The sequence below is a fragment of the Sinohyriopsis cumingii genome, chromosome 14 (genome assembly GCF_028554795.1).
Source record: "Sinohyriopsis cumingii isolate HCF-2022 chromosome 14, ASM2855479v2, whole genome shotgun sequence".
In the NCBI taxonomy this organism is placed as follows: Eukaryota; Metazoa; Mollusca; class Bivalvia; order Unionida; family Unionidae; genus Sinohyriopsis; species Sinohyriopsis cumingii.
Window position 1 is genome coordinate 124275870 of NC_142974.1, and position 16171 is coordinate 124292040.

Consider the following 16171-nt stretch of genomic DNA (forward strand, 5'->3'; position numbering starts at 1 on the left):
TTCTTCGGAAAATGGTTCAAAAGAAAATTCCCATTCGTCAAAAAAAGAAGATGTTGGTCCAACGTGGAGGCATTTTACCTCTCTTGTTAGGCCCCATACTAAAAGGAGTCTTGGGAACCATGTTGGGAGGACTGATGGGAGCAAGATAAAAAGGCCTTCGGAAGTCCCAAGATCTCAGAATCGACCCCTGACAACCCCATGGAAGGACGAAAACTAGCTTTAGTGCCTTACAAACGATGGATGGAATACCATCGGTGGCAAGAACAACGCACCCCGCATTTACCTCCCAATCCCAATTTGAGCGAGATGTCCCAGTTACAACACGAATTGCAGTCCTTGATGGATCGCCAAGATTTGTCCGAAACAGAAAAATCGCAAAAGTACGGTCAACTCTTGCAACGACTGCAACTCTTTCACCAGAAAGCTTTAGACGAAACAGCTTTACCCACTCTAAAAGATTTTAAGACCTTGATGAAAAGTCCAGCACCATCATCATCATTACCACCACTACCATCCCCAAGGGTCACCAGAGATGCTACCCCACAAAGACCTGAGGAAGAAGAGATGCGCGAAGTGTTTCAAACACCGTCAGCAGCTCCCATTTCGAGTAAGATTGCAGGATCCTTGTTGACCCCGTCCCCCACACCCCAACGAGAAGAAATGAAAGCTTGGGTTAAAAAGATGATGTCCACGCCTTCTTCGACAGAAGTGAAAAAGAAAGAAGAGAAACCAGAAGCGAAAAAAGAAAAGAAAACCAAAGCCATTCCATTGCCACCTCCACCACCACCACTACCTTCGACTTCTACTCCCGTAGCCCATCGGACACGTAAATCCGTTTCCAAACCACCCTTTCGACCCACCCAAAGTAGCATCACCGAAGAGTGGGTGACTTATTAACACAAAAATGGAAAAAGTCTTAGCCAGCATTTACTACGATCCCTCGCATCCTGCAGGTTACGCAGGAGTTCAAAAATTGTATCGTGCTGCCAAAACGCGACTGAAAAGTCTCCGTTTACCTCAAGTGCAACGATGGTTACAAGAACAAGCTACCTACACTTTACACAAACCCATTCGACGCAAGTTTGCCAGAAGTCGCACCCGAGTGGAAGGCATCGATCATCAATGGCAAGCCGATTTAGCCGATGTCTCTCATTTGGCCAGCTACAATCGTGGTTACAAATATTTGTTTTGTGTCATCGACGTCTTTTCCAAATTTGCCTGGGTCGTGCCCTTGACTTCCAAATCCAGCAGCGAGTTAGTGCGAGCCCTGCAACGGGTGTTGAAACAAAGTGGTCGTCGCCCTCTTCGATGGCAAACGGACAAAGGCACCGAATTTCTGAACCAAGCTTTCCAAAAAGAATTAAAGAAACGTGACATTCATTTTTTTACCACCGAGAATCCCGAAACCAAAGCCAGCATCGTGGAACGTTTTCAACGCACTTTGAAAGAACGCATGTGGAAATATTTTACGCATCACCACACTCTGAAGTACATCGACATCTTACCGCACCTGGTACAAGCGTACAACCAATCTTACCATCGAAGCATCGGACGTGCCCCGCAAGACGTGACTCCCGACAACGAAGTGCTGGTGTTCGAGCGCCTGTTCGGTACGTCCCCGACGAGGGCTGTCCCCAAGAAAAGTGGAGAGTTGACCGTAGGAGATTGGGTGCGCATTGGCAAAACCAAACGCACTTTCGACAAAGGTTACTTACCTAACTGGACGACCGAATTGTTTCGCGTCACTGGACGAGTGCATGGCCGTCATCCTGCCGTCTATAAATTGGAAGACATGAACGGAGAAGTACTCAAAGGAACGTTTTATTTGCCCGAGTTACAACGTGTCACCAAAAAAGAAGACGACGTGTACGACATCGAAAGCATTCTCGAACGCAGAACCCGTAAAGTGGGCAAACGACGTGTCAAAGAAGTCAAAGTACGTTGGAAAGGATATCCACCCAGTTTCGATTCTTGGATCGACGCTTCGCAAGTCATCGACTATAAAAAGAAGAAGTGACCATCATGCCCTTTCACACAGCAACAGACGCAGCTACGTCGACCAGTCCTTCTTCCCCTAGTTCTTCTGTGCAAGATTTACAAAAACAACCCTTGTGGGTGTGGTGTGGAGAACGTGTGCCTAAAACGCAAATCGTCTTTTTCTGCCAAATCTTCGTGGTGTATTGTGTCATCGGGGCAGCCATCGCCAATTTGAGTTTGCAACAAGGAGACAAACAATTGTGGACCATTTTATTGAGCAGTTGCATCGGTTACCTGCTTCCCAATCCCTCCCTGAAATTCTCCTCGAACGGGAACGTTGTGTCCAGTGCCAGTGCCAGTCACCACTCCAACAATAACCACAACCAGAACCCCATTTTGGGCGGAGACACACCTCTGACATCCAGTAATATCCCCTCGGACAGCCACAGAACTCTGGAATTATGAGTCACCAAAACCAATTTTACTTAACCTTACCCAGTGACAGTTCCATGGAGGTGTTTCCCCACAACACGTTGTGCTGTTACACGGCCAAATTACCTCAAGCCATCCCCTTAGATCACGAAGCCCATTGGGAAGTGGCTTTAGTAGAAATGATTCACCCGACCCAAGTCCTCAATGTCGTTGCCAATCAAAATAAATTTGATGTGGAAGTTTATGACGAGTCATTGCAACAGTGGATGGATATCCATAGCAGATATAGGCATAAAACCCCTGGCACAAAAAATCGACATTACACCACCTATCACTTGTTCATTCCCCCAGGTTATTATTTTAGTGGTCAACATTTGGTCAACACCATAGCCACCAGGTTTAATGGCGTGTTCGGGGAAGCTTTTAAGAATGTCAAGAACAAAACTGTCACCCTGGAATACCACAAAACAGCTCGTCGCTTCCTGATAAAATTTCCTGAGGATAAAATCATAGGTTTCTATTTTTGCGATGAATTGTTTGACATGTTGGGCGGTAACATGGAGCTGAGGAAGAGAGCAGAACAACAAAAAAACCGCCCCGAATTATCCATCATTTACGACAACGAGTCTTTTGGCCAGTATTTTCATACCCCGGTAGAACTGAACCAAGGACTGAATTTGATGTTCGTGTATTCCGATGTGGTGGAATATAACGTGGTGGGACACACCTCCGTGCCGTTACTGCGTGTCATTCCTTTCAAAGTGGATTCTGCCACAAACGCTGACGAGGAAGGTGGAAACACTTACCACGTCCACCGCGAATTTGTCCATCCTCACTATTTGCCGGTCAGCAAGTCGTATTTGGACACGGTCAACATTACTATAAAAGGAGATTTGGGACAAGATATTCCATTCACCAAAGGAAAAGTCACGGTGAAACTCCATTTTCGAAAACGGTTCTCTCACGACTCGTAAGTAAGTCATGTATCCAGTGTACCGAGGGGTGGCTCGACAGCGAGGACACGGTTTAGGAGATATGTTAAAATCGGCCTTTCGTTCGGTGGCCCCGGTGTTGAAACCGATGGTGACACGCGGATTGCACGCCTTGAAAGATGCGGCACTGACACAAGGCAAAGAATTTCTCCAAAATGTCATCATCGACAAACAAAACCCTAAAGAAGCCTTCATGAGGGCAGGTAAAAATGTCTTGCTGCAAACGGGCAAAGACATTTTGGGCCGACGAGACACACCTATAAATGCCCTGCACGCTACCGAGTCTGGCATTCAGCAAGGACAAGGCAGAAAGAGACGAAGAAGAAAACACCCTTTCACCAGACTTCAAGCGAGAAAGGCTAAGAAAAGAAGAACCGTTCGAGACTTAGACGTTTTCGATTATTGAGACACAGAGAAAAAAATGATGCACCGAGAGTCTTGCGCTTGTTCCAAGACGGAACTGGATCTGTTTGCCATGCCCCCCACCATGATGACGATGCAAGAATCTCAATGGGTGGAATTTCATCCCGTCTCCTCATTGACAGCCTCAGCTCCCATCGAGTTTGAAATCAAAGGACAGCCCGAAGATTACATCGATCTGAATAGCACTTACTTGTACTTGAAAGTCAAAGTTCTAGATAAGGATGATGCTGCAGTAGATGACGCTAAGAATATAGCTCCCGTCAACAATTTCATGCATTCCTTGTTTAGTGGAGTGGACTTGTACTTGAATAACAAACTGGTCAGCAGCAGCATGGATACTTACCCTTACCGTGCCTACCTGGAAAATCTCTTGACGTACGGAATAGATGCCAAGGATACCCATCTCAATGCTTGTGTGCTGTGGGAACCTGACGAAGCGAACAAGTTCGACCTTGTAGATGGAGGCAATAGCGGCTTTGAGCAAAGAGAACTCAAAATCTTAGAGAAGAAGAGTTTAGAACTGATGGATCGTTTGCATTTGGACATGTGGTTGCAAGAGAAATATTTGCTGAACGGAGTCAATGTCCGCTTGAGACTGAATCGTAGCAGTGCCGCTTTCCATTTGTTGGCTGAGAATGCTAAGGCTCCTAAAAGCAAAATCGAAGAGGCCAAACTCTACGTACGACGCGTAGAAGTGTTACCCAAAGTAGGTAACGAAATCAGTCAAACGTTGAGCAGAACGAACGCCAAGTATCCCATCCGACGTGTGGAAGTGAAAACGTTCACCATTCCCGTTGGACATCATTCCATGATCGAAGATCATCTGTTTCAAGGACAGCTACCCAAACGTTTAATCCTTGGTATGGTCTCGAATTCAGCCTTCAACGGAGCCTTCGAAGAAAATCCTTTCAACTTTCAGCACTTCAACGTGAAGAAAATCGAAGTCAGTAGGGATGGCAAGACCTTGTGTACCCGACCTTTTGAACCCGACTTTGATCCCAAAAAAATGAATTACTTGAGATCGTACTTGTCCCTGTACGAAGCCACCGGACAGTTAGGAACCAACACCAGTCACGGCATTACGTACGACGATTATGCAGGAGGCTATGCTTTGTGGGCTTTCGATTTCACTCCAGACCAAGGCAGCGACGAGGGACATTTCCACCCTATAAAATCTGGCCAGATTCGTGTGGAACTTCAGTTTGCAAAGTCACTGGACAAGACAGTGAACGTCATCCTGTATGCAGAATTCGATAATACCATAGAAATCAACAGTTTGAGAGAAGTCATTCTAGATTATTAGAAGCCATGGAAGACTGTTATCCCTCTTTACCTAGTGGAGAAACTTTGGAGATGAAATGTGAGGAGACCGCGGAAGGAGAAGAATCCCAAGACAAAGACGAAGAAGTTGTCATGATGAAGTCGAGATGGCCAGAACAAGAAGCCCATTTAGTCTCCTGTTTTGCCAAACACTTGGTCGACAAAATGACGGAATTGATCAAGAAAAATTGCTATGGATGCCAAAACGATCATCCCAGTCAAATTCAACACGATAAATGCCTAATGTTAAGTCAAGAAGAAAAATTGGACGAGTATCTGGACGAAGCTTGGAGTCTCATCTCGGACAAAGACGTGTTGCACCAGTGGTATAAAGACTTGCGTGAACATTCTTGTCCACCATTAACCACTCAAGAGATCCATCGTATCGAAGCTCTCCTAAATCAGAGTGAGGAAACAGAACGAATCACCGTTTATTCGTCAGACATTTTCAAGCAAAAAGTCAGGATCGAATTGACGACTTATTATTACCTGTGAAGAAGAAAAAGCACACACAAATCAATGGATACCTGGGAACTTTATTACCTTTTGAACCACAGTTCGTATACGGCTTCTTGGAATCCTGTCGTCTGTGCTAAAGATGAACTCCCTCATCGCAAACCTAAAGACCATCAAGCTTACGTGATCAACACGGACGACAGTCATCTCCCAGGAACCCACTGGGTAGCCGTCTACTTTCCTCAAGAAGGATGTGTGGAATATTTCGATTCGTACGGATTGCCCCCTTTGGAAGACGATATCATTGACTTTATGAGAAGAAATGCTCAAACCACCCGATTCAATAACGTGAAATTACAAGGCACAGATTCCTTGGTGTGTGGACAGTACTGTGTGTATTTTCTGCATCATCGCAGCCTAGGCTATTCCTTAGAACATTTAGTGACTCATTTCGATCCTCGTTCTTCTGCTAGAAATGATGTGAAAGTAGATCGATGGTTTTGTGACCAGTATGCTTATCTTTTGTCTCAAGCTAGGAAACGTAGTGTCCATCAATGGCCTAATGATTTCCAACAGTGGAAATCACAATTTCATTCACAACGTTGTCAGCCTTGTTTAAAGTAGATTGTATTTGAAGAAAAGAATGTTAGTGATTTGAAAAAAAATGTTTGATGTTATTATGTTGAATTATTGTTAAAAATGTTGTTGTTTAGTGTTAAGTGATTTATTGAATAAAAAATGTTGTGTTTAGAAAAAAATGCCTTTGTGGTTTGTTTAGCTATAAGAATGTTGGATTGATGCTCTTTCATTTCTTACTATCCCTCTCATGAACGTTGCGGCTCGAAAACCGTGGGGGATGTTTTCCTTCACGTCCGCGCTTTCACTTTAAGAACCGGGTTGTTCCAGTCTAGCCATCCATTGTCGACTCATCCTCCTAAGAAGATGTGCTCCAAACTAGCTAAGCTCAACGAAGCCTACGTGAATTTGCATAGGGTCAGACACAGTCTGATACCGAAGCCAGAAGAAATAGAGAATGTGAGAATGTTAAAAATCACTGAAGACCTGATAGAAGAGCTCTTCAGAGAAGAAATGAACAGGGAGAAAGAAGAATGGACAGAGAAGTACAGACTTCAGAGACAGCAGCAACAGCAACAACAGCAGCAACCTGAAGCTGACAGAGGCTTTGTCGATTGTCGTATCGACACCAAAGAGTTCTTCTTCTCTTTCAGAAGAAGCAGACCTATCGCCAGAAAGTCTATCCTCAGAGGACATCGCATTCTTAGAAACTAAAAAAGAATGCCATAGCAAAAAACAAAAAAACAGCCCTTTTCAGGGCTACCCAATACTCTAGAAAAGAAGTAACGATCGATTTGCCAATGTGTGTGTAGGTAGAGTAGTGTGAAAATAAACACTAACTCTTTTATAAAAAATGTGAGGGCATGAGTTTGTGTGTTTGTAAGAGCTAACGTAAGTTGGTGAGGATAGTAGATTAAAATTATGTCTTTTTTGGTGTTTGAGGTGTATATTAGGGGTTAGATTGGATTGCTTTGCTTATGTGGATAGTCTATTAAAGTGATTTATAAAAAATTTCACAATAGTGATGGGTAGCATAAAAAAGTGAGTGAGTGTTTCTTTTAGGTCCGCGCGTTGTTGTTGTTTTTTTGGTCATGATCTAGGTAAGATGAATTTTATGTTATTAGGGGGATGTTTTCCATCACGTCCGCGCTTTCACTATAAATTGAAACTCGTTCGGCAGTCCAGCTACCCTTGTTGATTGATCAACACCAAAAATGAACACGAGACTTGAGAAACTGTTGGAGCTTCATGTGCATCTGGAATATGCCAGGCGCATATTAAATGAACTGGCCGCGGAAGCCATTGTCGAGGAGGGAAGGATAAGAGAGGAGGAAAGAAGAAACAAAGAAGAAGAAGAAAGAAGATATAAAGAGGAAAGAAGAAACAAAGAAGAGGAGGAGGAAAAGGAGAGAAGAAATTTCAAAATCCCAGAGAGTGAAAATTGGGATTCTGAAGCAACATATCCTGCCTCTGCTCTCTCCCCCCAAAAGGTAAAAAGTAACTGGGGGATAAGATGTGTATGTGGCGCCAGGCCTGGAAGGTGCCACCATTAACCAGGTGCCCATGAAGTTCCAAACAAAACAGCCCTTTTCAGGGCTACCCAATACTCTAGAAAAGAAATAACTATTAATTTGCCAATGTATGTAGGTAGAGTAGTGTGAAAATAAACACTAACTCTTTATTAATAGTGGAAGTGTATGTGTTTGTGAGTTTGTGTTTGTAAATGATGAAGTAGGTTGGTGTGAATAGTAGATTATGGGTTTCTTAGCAAATGTGGAGAGTATAGTTAGGGTTATATTATATGAAATGAGAAAGTAGGGGGATGTTTTCCTTCACGTCCGCGCGATGTTCGGTCATCATCTAGGTAAGATCCATTTTATGTTTTAGGGGATGTTTTCCTTCACGTACGCGCTTTTCGTATAAGAACCCACAGTATTCGTCGTTCAAACCATTCTGCAAAGAATACAAAGAAGATGGCGTCAAACCAAATAGACAAATTACAAACCTTGCAAGACGTTTTAGACAATTTAGGAATAATGGAACAGATGCTATTAAGACTGGTTGAAGACCATTATTCCTATAGTCCCCATCGTGTAAAGATGGAAATTAACAATTTAAGGAAAGCAAAGGACAAGATTAGTGGTGTCATGAAAGAGATCAAGGAGGAGAAGGAGGATGAAGAGGAAAAGATAAGAATAAGAACATGGAACGAAAAAATTGAAAAAGAAGAGGAAAATGAGAAGAGGAAGAAAGAAGAAGAAGAGGAAGAGAAGAAAGAAGAGAAGAAAGAAGAGAAGGAGAAAAAAAAGAAGAGAAAGAGTGTTGGAGATAAAATAAGAAGTTGGTGGAGGAAAAGAAGAAATTAGAAGAAGAAGAAAACCCAAAGGCCCTTTTCAGGGCCAGCCATGTTTCTCGAAAAGAGATAGTCTTTTGAATTGCCTACCCCTTTTTTAAAAAAATTTTTAAAAAAAAAATCCCATGTTAAATTCCCCTTGTCCGTAGAGTGACCCACGATTTATTGCCATGTTCAATTCCCCTTGTCCGTAGAGTGACCCACGATTTTCTCCATGTTAATTCCCCTTGTCCGTAGAGTGACCCACGATTTTTCGCCATGTTAAATTTCCATTGTCCGTAGAGTGACCCAGGGGTCCCTGTAATGCTAATTCCCATTGTCCGTAGGGTGACCCCTTTCACTACTCATGTACTCGTTGCATTTTCGGCCCCAAGTGGAGGGAGACTGGGGTTTTATTTTGAGCCCAGACATGTTTTATTTACAGGGGTCACGCTACCTGGTGAAGTGGACGACTAAATTGTCTAAACATTGTAAACTATCCCTTCCGTTAGGAAGCTAAAACGACTTCGCCCTGTGACTTTTTAAAGTTCTATTGAGCGACCATATTTTTTTACGGCTTTTGAGATACTGCCATGGGGTGGTGCTTGCATTATTCAAGATGTCACCAACAACAAAAAATTGGCCAACCTCAATATTTTGTAGACATTTTCAAAAATATTTCGCCATGTTCATAATACAGTATAAACCCGTTTATCTCGATTTCCCTGTAACCAAGATAATGCTAAGCAAGTGTTCAAGTGGGGGAGGTGGTTGGGGACTAAAACAAACATCAGATTTCGCATACGAGTGAAATTTGTATGAGGTGACTTGTGTTCAGTGAGTATGATTAATGGTAAGAGAAAATAACAATGAAAATATTGATTCAGTGAAGACAATACTAGTGTGAAACACATTTATTGACAAAACTTACAATAGTATAGAATAATTTATAATGCGTAAAGCACTTTACAAGCATATGGCAAATTTATGAATTTGAGTATAGATCACATGTTAGAAAATTATATATTATTTATAGCCCGTTAGAAACAAATAATTCTTATGTACAGAAATGTTAGTCATTTGATCTACATTCCATTATCATCATACTCGTGTCACTAAACAATTCACTTAGATATTATTTTTTGCCAATAGCACATGAATTTATAGCTGTTTACATGCTACATGTACATGGCCTAGATTTGTGTCAGCTGGAGACGGCTATCAACTTGCCGAGGCAACCAAGGGGATAGGATTGTAAATAAGGAAATGAAAACACATGAGCAAATTAACGAGTTGAACAAACATCTTTGCATCCAGTTTTCTATGATATCAAAAATTTTGAATTTAATTTGCGTTGTGTGCTGTATTTGGTAGTGACAATAATAATAATAATAATAATAATAAAGAGGACTTTCTATAGCGCCTAATCTTTAGAAGTTCTAAGCGCTTTACATCATTAGACAACACCTATAACATAAAAAATATATATATGATTACAAAAAACAAACACCATGAAATTAGAAAACATAAAAAACGTGCTGAAAATATTAAAGGTAGGAAACATTAGGTCTTTAAGTTTGTTCTTGCAGTAGATTTAAGCGAGTTTTAAGAGATCTCTTGAATGGGATCACTGTCTTTGTGTCTAAGCTCAGTGGGTAATTCATTCCACGTTGCTGTGCCCTGGTATGCAAAAGAACGCTGTCCATATGACCTCGTTTTCATAGTGGGAATAATGAGTATACGATTGTTATAAGAGGAGCGTAAGTAGCCTGCTGGTGTGTACACGTGGGTGAGGGCGGATAGGTATGTTGGACTAGAGTCCATCAGTGAAACGTAGCACAGAACAAATTTTGTGTTTGATTCTGGATCGAATGGATAGCCAGTGTAGGGTACAGAGCACCGGGGAGGTGTGCTCTGATCGTGGTACTCTAAGTATCATCCGAGCAGCTGTGTTTTGAAGTTTCTGGAGTAGATATTGAGATGAACCAGACAGAATTGAGTTGCAATATTCCAGTCTTGAAAGTACTAATGAACACACAAGTGTTTTAGTGGCATCAACTGAAAGATATTTGCGAAGGGAGCTGATGCATCTCAGCTCAAGATATGCAGCCTTGCATATGTTCATGACATGTTTGTGCAATGTGAGAGTACTGTCGAGAGTAACACCTAGGTTTCGTACTGATTGTGTGAATTTAATGTTGGCGTTGCTGATATTTATTGTTTGAGGTAAAGGATGTGAATGAGAAGGTCTTTGTGTTGTGATCAGAATGGCCTCGGTTTCATCATTCCTCTGCAGCTTGTTAGATGTCATCCATGATTTCACATCAGAAATGCCCCTCTCTACACGTTGGATGGTAGCATCAACTTCAGTTGGGTGGCTAGATTTGTATATTTGGGTATCAGGGTACAATTGGTGAGACACTGGATGATGATCTATCACACTTGAGAGCGGTTGAGTGTATAGAATGATGAGAACACGTCCAAGAACATACCCCTGTGAAACACAACATAGATTAACTGGGCTGGAGTGTATTCCATTTGCAGACACAATTTGTGTCCTGTTGACCAAGTAGGACTTGAACCACAGTAAGGCTGTATCATGAATGCCAAATCAGACATCTCGGAAACGCTTAATTACGCGTATTTGGACGCCAATTTTTGATCTGGGACGCAGAAAATCACCGAGGCGGTAGTCCTCCGTACGCATGTAATAGGTGTGCGGCAAAATTCAAAGACTTGCCAGTCCTGCTTCAGCCACCTGCTTTGTGGGAAAATGTGTTGATCAATTAGCTGTGCTGACATTTACAATGACAGAATTCAGTGACTGAAAGACCCCTTGATGTACATGTTGCCATTATAAGAATACATCAAAAAGAACATGATGCAAAAGCTGGGCGGCCAGTTCAAGGCTTTGACTGGCGGACGGGTGGGAAAATGTACTGATATTTACAGACTCAGTGATTGAATTCAGAGTCAGAAAGACCCAGAGATGTACATGTGGTCATCTATAAAAGTACATCAAATAAACAACTTTAGCTTTCGTTATTGTGTTCATTTCCGAATGTATCGGAATAAGTAGTGCACGAGAATCAAGACATGTTGAGACTTAGACAAAATGCCATTCGTAAATTTGGATAAGTATTTTGGGGTTAAACGGCAGACTTACAAAGATTGTAACGAGATTCAGAAGAGTGCTAAAGCTGCTAGAATTGATAGTTCGGATAGGACAGTAGCTAAGTGTAAGAAAGTGTGTGATGCCTAGCTTAGTGTTTGGAATAAATCCTTACTTTGATTGACAAAATTCAGTATCACTCTGATGGACGAACAAGAGCTATTTAAGAGGTACATTGACTGACCATACTTTTTTAAAAATGGCCTCGCCTTAGCCCGGTTAGATCTAGTGTTTGTAGCGAAAAGTATTTATCAATAGATCAGTAGCTAGGCCAAGTTTTGATATCAATTACGTTGACAAACAAACTCCTGCCCATCACAAGCATATGATTTGATAGCTGACTGACTAGTAACCCTTTTTCGAGCAAGGTAGCAACTATCAATTTCCTGCATGATATCCTTTGATGTTAAAACATACAAACATGTTTTTTAAGATCAGAATGATCGGTGATCTGGATATATATTAACTGCCTTTTGTACACTATTTCGTCATAAAATTGGTTTGAGACTGTAAGTGAACCAGTAGGCCTAACGGGAAATAATGGCGGACTTTGCTAAGGCTGGGATGTACCAGTTTATTAGAATGTCTGTTTTCGTACATCATCGGGCAAATATTTTCAGAAAAATAAACAAATCATTGAAAGCAAAGCCAAAGTATTATTTTATTAAAGATTTAACTTTAAACTGCAAATTATGTAGGTCAGAAACGTAGAGGACAATGCTATGTTGTGGAATTCGCGATTTGCGCTTTAAGGTCTAAGCTGTTTTCCGACTTGACACGTATTTGCGAAAATACGGGGAAAAAACAGCAAATCAGATAATATATTTAACCACTGCCTAAAAGCCTAAAATTACTACAAGGACGTAGACAAATAAATAAACCATAAATGTGCAATCCTGTCAATGGACTGTTGTAATGAAGCTATATTAAAGTGAGTGATTACATTACGGAAACCTCTCCATCCAAAAATAGAAGCACTAACGTCTGTGTTGATTCTATAGGAAAGAAGGGACTGCAACTTTTGATGGTGGGACTCCTATTTTTACTAAACTGGGAGTCCTGTACTCCTTGTTTTAAAATCCTAGCGAGATCTCTGCAAATACATGCTGGAGACGGTGAAGTAATATATCATGGTCTCTTGTGTCAAATGCTGCAGACAAATCAAAGAGGGTGAGGACTGTAATCTTTCTGCTATCCAAAGCAGAGAGAATGTCATTAACTACTTTTAGAAGAGTAGTTTCAGTACTGTAGCAAGGTATATATGCAGATTATACATTGCTAAAAAGACTTTGAATTCAGATGAGATACAAGCTGGGATAGAACAACCTTTTCTAAGATTTTCATAAGAGTAAACATTTTTCTTGCAAAGAAATTTTCTTCATTTGCTTAGTATTTATACAGAACAATCTGTGACACAGAGGAAATAAATTTACTTCGATGTTTCAGCATAACTACTTTTGGGGTACATTAAATATTTAAATAAAACTCAAAACCCATAATTTTGTCCATTTTAGCTGCTCCCGTTCCTGCCTTCAGAGGCTGATCTACTATAGGTAATCTGATATTTATTACTATCTGATTGCATCATAGCATACAGTACCCAGGCCAGGCATCTGCATAAGTGGATTATAATGTAAAAATGTGCTGTTAAGATGCATTTGTGAATATGAAGAAAGGATTTGTTTATGAAACAATAGATAGATGACAGTGCATTTTATATGCATGTTTGCAGCTTTCTTTCATGGTGCCTTTGAATTTTGTCCACTCAAAATCCAAAACTGTATATGCATGTTTAAACAGCCAGAAAATGTTGCCTCATAAAAATTGCCGGATGGTATATTTTGTCGCCAATAATTAACCCATTTTATCCTGTTTACCAATTTCAACTGCAGTGCCTGATTCCTGTGAAGCAATTCTAAATACATTGTGGTAAAACAGAGCATCATACAGCAGCAGTTGCTGAAATTGTGACTACCTTCACCATGTTTACTAAAAATGTTGTAACAATGTTATTTCTTTTATAAAGTATATAAAACTATATATCTCTAAAAAGGTAATAAAATTTGCCACACAGTTGTATATGTTTTGTTATCATTTATCAATGTACATGCTCACAACTGTATTTTGAAATATGACTTGAAAGAAAAAAAAAACAAATTAAAAAACTTACCAGGATGTTCAGTGAATCTTTTGTCAATGAAAACTAAAAAAATGCTCTGATATTATGTGAAAAAAATAAAGATAATTCAATTTCTAGTATTTTGGTCCAAATTTGAAGTTTCTAGCACTGTTAGTTCAAAAGTTATAATAATTTTACTAAAATTGGACAACATGACACAAGGAACAATTTGTTTACTTCACATTCTGGAACATGTACTTCAGCATGCAGTTTCTCATGAAAACTTGTCACAAATTAATCCTAGAAATCTTTCAATGTAACGATTTGTTTCATCAACAAGTTTTTTCCAGATTAAATCATCCCAAAGTAACTTAATATAATGTCTTGCATCGGCTTCTCCTGGCTGTTGCTCCTTCTATCAATTTAAATCTTGGCTGCAACCGAAGTGAAAAATCATCCCAGACCCATTTTTCTTGAAAGCTTTCAAAGTCAGCTTCATTCTCAGAATCACTGTCGAAAAGTGCATGAAGCCATGCATCATCTCTTTCATCAACTTTATTACATTCTAACCCATCATTTAAGTCAATATTATTGGAATCATCCAAATCGTCAACTTCAGTGTCGCTACCCTCGCTATCAACATCAATGTCTAGATCAGAGTTGTCATCCATCATTTTATCGATCGATTTTCAAATCAACAATTTCTTTTCCAACCGCACTTTTTTTTTAAAATTTCACTGCGCAAATGTGCTTTAACCATTTCCTGTGTAGATGAAGAAGTACACATATCTTTGTGATGTATAACATGTGTTTCGTATTCAGGATAAAATGAGTTAAAAGAATTCACAATTTGTGACAATTGTAAAGCCCTGCACTATCGCTGCTTTCTCACCCTAGCCAGGTAGTTCCAATATTGCACTAGCTTAAGGTGATATAGGCATATAGTCATCAAATTGTTGCACTGAAAAATAGACTCTTACACATTTACAGGTGCATGTGTTATTAGCTGACTAAACTTTACTGGGTATGTTAGCAACTGTCACTAGTCTGCCCAATTTCCAGAAGTTTTCATTTGATGATAGTAATATACAAAATTGTCTCTCTAAATTTAATAGTATGTTAACAGTAATTTGTGTTTTAATCAGTGATCATCTGAATATTTAACTAATCCATTGACCATTGGTCATTATTTTCTTCATAAAATCAGTTTGTAAATATAAATGAACAAGTCATGGGGAAATAATGGTGAACATCTCTGTCTGGGAAGTACCACTTTATTAGATTTGTAAACCAGTACTCAAGTATACTAACTAAACACTTCATAAAATACAAAGTCTAAATGATATGTTATTAAAAAGATTAGCCTAAAAATGCAATTACCAGGGTCAGAAAGATATGGACAATGCTGTGTTGTGGAATATTCCTGTAAGATCAAATTTGCTGCCTGACTTTGAAAAGACAGAAAAATGCAGCAAAGCAAATATGATTTACCAAAGCATAATTGTTACAAGTATGTAGACAAATAATAAAACCATAAATTTTCAATCCTATCAATGAATTATTGTAATAAAGTTAGAAATTGAGCAGTTATATTCAGTAAATCCCTCTTTCTAATAACAGTTGCACTCACATGTTGGCTGTGTTGATTCAGTTGGAATGAAGGGTTTATTGACTTTATCACTTCAGTGTTAATTACGAAGAGTTTTGGTAATGTTTAATCAGCAACAAAGAATCGAGGATGAACTGTATGATCTGAAGACACATGGTTGTTTCATGCATGTGCATGTGGGTCTAAAATCTCTGTTGTTGTTTCAGACTATTTAAAGTGTTTCAGACTATTTAAAGTGTTTATGTCCAGTATGTATCATCATGTGTCTCTTCAAATGATTACTCTGCCTAAAAAAATTCTCACAGATTTGACATCTGAATGGTCTCTCTCAAGTATGTGTCCTCATGTGCACCTTCAAATCACTCCTTTGCCCAAACATTTTAATCCAAACTTCACATTTGAATGGTCTGTCTCTAGTATGTATTCTCATCTGCACCTTCAAATAACTCCTTTGCCTAAACATTTTAATCCAAACTTCACATTTGAATGATTCATCTCAAGTATGTATCCGCATGTGCCTTTTCAAACCAAAATTTTTCACAAACATTTTCTCACAAACTTCACATTTGAATGGCTTATCTCCAGTATGTATTCTCATGTGTAGCTTCAAATATTTACTGCATGTAAAAAAGTTATTGCAAACTCCACACTTTATTAGTTTATCTCCAGTATGTATCCTCATGTGCATCTTCAAATTACTGCTTTGCACAAACATTTTCTCGCAAACTTCACATTTGAGTGGTTTACTTTCGGTGTGTTTCAA